This window comes from Malus domestica, chromosome 10 (assembly GCF_042453785.1).
Source record: "Malus domestica chromosome 10, GDT2T_hap1".
In the NCBI taxonomy this organism is placed as follows: Eukaryota; Viridiplantae; Streptophyta; class Magnoliopsida; order Rosales; family Rosaceae; genus Malus; species Malus domestica.
Window position 1 is genome coordinate 16,829,659 of NC_091670.1, and position 4,947 is coordinate 16,834,605.

The 4,947-nt window shown below is 36.6% G+C and overlaps 1 long non-coding RNA gene across 1 annotated transcript; it reads left to right on the forward strand.

Moving 5' to 3' along the window:
- The first annotated feature begins 1,404 nt into the window (after window positions 1–1,404).
- Window positions 1,405–3,974, forward strand: LOC139188895 (uncharacterized). The gene is made up of 3 exons (XR_011572287.1): window positions 1,405–1,626; window positions 2,342–2,408; window positions 3,645–3,974. It is a non-coding gene; the product is annotated as an uncharacterized lncRNA (long non-coding RNA).
- The last annotated feature ends 973 nt before the right edge of the window (window positions 3,975–4,947 follow it).

Below are 4,947 nucleotides of genomic sequence, written 5' to 3' on the forward strand. Positions count from 1 at the left end.
CAAACTATCACTCAAACAATGTGATTAAGAGTATTGTATTAGAGAAGGACCGTATTGCATTGTAGTTGTAACTGGATAGGTTCTCCAACCAATTCTACTTAGCTTGGGTAACCATGACATACTGCTAGGTGTCACTCATGGTTTGTGGAAGCCCTAATGATTAGGCTACACTAATCATAAAAGGGAGAATTGAAATGTGGTTTCAATTTACAATCGATCGTTAAGAGTAACAATCGCCCACTACCTCGCTAATTGGAACCTAATGGATCGTACACCGAGTAAGGGTGATAGTGAAGAAATTAAATGAAATGGATAAGCAATTAAATGGTTTAATTGAAGAATGGTCAAGATTAATTAATTAGTTAATTAATTTTACGAAAGGTTCGTATTGGGCTTATATGTTGGTTTTGGGTTTCGGGGCCCAAAAGCGTTTTGGTCCAAAAGGCCCATTATGTTTAAGTTGTATGACAACTAAAACAAAATGGGCAAATAGCCCAATAACATTAATATGGCCGGCCATTAGGGTGAATGGGCAAGCTTGGATTAATTACAAGTTTGCCACTCACTTGAAATGAAGTATAAAAGGAACTTTATAGCTTTATTTCTCATTAGGGTTTTTCTTGGTGAAATGAGGTGAAACACTTTCTCCCTATTTCTCTAAAGAGGCCGGCCACTTAGGGAGATTAATCTAGCAATCTCTTCTTCCCTAAGTCATCCATTTCATCTTCACACTTAACCCTTGGTGTGGAGACTTAGAGACACCAAACTTTTGGTGTTTTGGAGATCCTTTCCTTACATCCACAAAGTCTAAAGGAGCACAAAAGGAGAAGGAAATCACAAGCAATATCCAAGGAGCTAGGAGGTGACTTGAAGGCCCTCCACTTGGGTGAATCCCTTGTGTAAACAAGGATGAGCTTCAAGGGTAAAGAAACTCTAAATCTTTACTTCTCTTTAATGTTGTTAAAGAGTTTATTGGTTCACCATATACTAGGCTTTGAAAGTCATGGGTTTTATGAATTGTTTTTGAATGCATGCCTACTTTAAAGTGTTATTAGTATGCATATGTATTCAAATGTTCTTACTTGTTCTTAGCTAGGACAAATTTTTTCCTTCATGATGTGCCGTATGGGCGCGTTTGGTACATGGGACGGGACGAAATGGAACGGGACGAGGCTTTCCGTCCCACATTTGGTGCACCTAAAACTAGTGGAACGTGCTGTTCCACGGAACAAGTTTTGGATGATTTTTCATTCCACCTCTCCCCCTTGGAACGGCTTGTTCCACATCCGTGGGACACAAATTTATAACATTTTAAGACAAAAATGCCCCTTGTCTTTTTCAAAATTTACATCATCAAAATCATACAACAAACCCTAAAAAGTATCTTCTCTTCTTCTCAGCCACTGAACCTCTTCACCTCTGCATCTCCCCTTCACAACCCTCCTCCTCATCTTCTTCCGTGTAGCCTCTTCACCCCTGCATCTCCCCTTCACAACCTTCCTCCTCATCCTCTTCCGTGTAGCAGCTCTGCATCTCCCCTTCGCAACTCTTCCGTGCAGCAACTCTGCGAACCTTCCTCCTCATCCTCTTCCGTGTAGCATCTTCAGCTCTGCATCTCCATTCCAGGTTCGATCTGTTTTTGTGTAGCTCTCGGTCTCTCTTTCTTTGTTGAAAAAAAAAATTGCTTCCAGGAGGTCCTAATTTTGATGTAAATTTGAAGTGGCATTATTATTCTTTTCTGATTTACTTGGTTCGATTTCATTAACACCCAGTTAATATGCAAAACATTTGTAATTGCCACTACTTGTTTTGGTTTGCTTTGGTTGGTTCAATCTGCTTTGGTCCTTGCATATTATTCAACATTTGTAATTCCTCAAAATTGTCCTGTAGAAAAGAAAATCATTTTCAAGTTTATATACTTGCATACCCTTCCAAGAACCTTTCTTGCTGTGTTTTTTTTTCCAGGAAATTTGTGTTTTCGACTTGTAAACCATGGTTCATTTGATCGTGAATATTTTTAAGGAATTTTACGAGAGATCAGGAAATTTCCACGTACTTGAGGAAGATTGCTGAAAATGTCGTTGTTGATTTTATGCCATTGTAATTACAGATGTAATATAAATCACTTTCAAGTTTTGCTCAGACTGAGCTTTCCATTTTGCCAAATCCTCGAGCCTCTCCTGATTCTGCCAAATTTCTTTGTAATTTGATGGCATTACAGTGAAAACTAATTGTTCAAATGTTTTTTATTTGTTCTCTGTGTAAGATCTAATTTGTTCTCTGTTATCAGTATCTTATTTGTTCTTTGTGTAAGATCTTATTTGTTCTCATAAACTTAAAGGTTTATTATCTATAACAAGCTTATCAAGATCCAACCAAAGAAAAGCGGCATGCTCAAATTGCTCAAGGTTTCACTCTCCCTTCTATTTTCTTCCTTTCCATGGATGGGTACTTTTTATTTGTTATAGATACCGGCACAGTTTGGGTTTGGAATGCTATACATGTTTAGGATGGGGGTCATGCAGGGTCGTATAGATATGAATTGCCCCAGTTATGTTTCCCTCATTTTATACACCCATGATTCCTGTGTTCCAACTAAAGCTCAGTTGTTAATTCCCTTTTCTAAGTTAATGTTCTATGCGGCCAGCACTGCTTTTGATTCATTTTATGGCTGTAAAATTAATATTCACTTTTATGCATGGTGAATTTTTAGTGCCATTGAAACCAAGTTTTATCTGTCTGTAAGAAGTTTTCTCCATATATGCTAAGTGAGGAAACAGAGATTTTTGTTGTTGATCTAAGTTCGGCATTTTACCATTCCATGGAATAGAAATCCCAACTGCATGAATTAGATGGTTTGGGGTTTGATGTAAAGAGACTCCTCTGTATCTGCATATGACTGCTCTCATTCGAATTTTGCTTTCTTCAAAGTATTTTGTTAAAAAAGGGTCCAAGCCTTTATTTAGGACTGTTTTTCAAGGAGTCAAACCCGCCTATCCAGTTTTGGTAACTCCATATACACCTATTCTATGCTGTAGTTTGCATGAACTGGGTTGCTTATTACTAAATCTTTTAGCAGTTGTTGGTTTATGTGTTCTAATATGTGTAGAAGACAGATAAGTAGTAGGTTGCATTTAGTTTGCGTTGTATAGGTTGTTGGGCCTTGCTTTTTATTATACATTATATTATCATTATTACCTCCACAATTTGATGAGTCTTCAATAGACTAACATTTAGCCTGCGTGATTGATTCTTTCCTGCATGATTGATTCTTTCTTAAAATCACTTTCAAGTTTATATACCTAATGTGCTTTGCTTAATTTCCTTTTGTAGCTCAACCTCGTGTATTTATTTTGGACCTGTCACTGTCAGATGTCCATTTCTTAGTGTTTTTTTTATTTATGCAACTTTCAATTTTTTTTCATTGGAGGGAGTCTGTTTGTGTTGGTTAATATCTCAATTGCCTCTTTTTCTTCTTTGAGAATGTGAATTTGGATACTTGGTTTAGATTTTGATTTGTTCCCAAAATACGGTTTTGTTCCCAAGTGCAAGTATCATTAATTTTACCAAGTCCAAGTATCTAAAATGAATTTAGCGTATGTTGATGCTCCACTCATTCATGTTTTGTTTTTTTGCATGTGAAGGTATGGATGAATATGAGACTCAATTCTTTGTTCTTTTGAATGTTTGGGTCTCCCATACAATGAGGTGCTAAGAATTTCAATAAAGTTAGTGAAAGATACCGATCTGATGGGTATTTGGACTACCTTGGATGACTCACAGAAGCCAGATTGCATTGAAGTGTTTATGGAGAGCCCTTGAGCATTTGGGGTTTTAGTATTTGTGGTTTTAGTATGATGAACTTTATCAACTTCTAGTGTTTTCATTATTGCTTTAGTAAGACATTATTTGTTTTTTAAGTCAGGACGAATGTTTGATTTCAGATATTTCATGTTTAAGTTCTGCATATTTCATTTTCTTTGTTTAAGTTCTGAATGTTTAAACCCTAAAACATTTACGATATGCATGATCATTAAACTTATATATTTTTCAACATTTCTCATGTGCTCTTGTGTGGTTTGCCACACAATGCAATGGGGAATATTTAGAGGGGTGTCCTTCGAAACAAGGCCAATTCTAATGTTTGCAGAACCTGAACTCCTAGAACAACAACAACCCACAATTGAAATGACCAAAATTAGGGACTAAAAATTGAATTCGGGTGTGGGTTTTGCAATTTGCATAATAAAATTTGATGGGTTTGTGCTGAAAATTCGAATGGAGTTGTAGAAAATTGGGAGATTAAAAATTACAAATTTTAAAGGGGTTTGCATGTGGAACACAACATATACCTATTAAAATTTGGACCAAGAAAAACAAATAATGCATAATAGTGTTCAAATTTGAACAATTTAAAAAAAAAAAAAGAGTCTTGTCCCGTTCCGCGCATAAAATTGTACCAAACAACAGATGGAACATGGGTATTTTAGTTATTGATGCACAAAATCAGTGAGGACTTTGGTACAACAGAAAGTGTTAAGTTTGTGACCTTCACTAGATTGCTCCGGTCACTAATGTGGATAAGTATGTAAATGGATAAAGACAGGGAAGCAAACACAAGATGTACGTGGTTCACCCAGATTGGCTACGTCCACGGAGTAGAGGAATTCTCATTAATTGTGAAGGGTTTACACAAGTACATAGGTTCAAGCCCTCCTTTAGTGAGTACTAGTGAATGATTTAGTACAAATGACATTAGGAAATATTGTGAGAGAATGATCTCTATTTATAGAAGAGAGTTTCTAGTTTCATTCTAGAAAATGTTGTGATTGGCTTCTAATGTTAACATGTGTCGCGCTATGATTGGCTTCTGATGTCGACATGTGTAGCACTGTGATTGGGCTCCTGGTTGGAGGGAAACTCTTCTGGGTCCTTGATGGTATAACG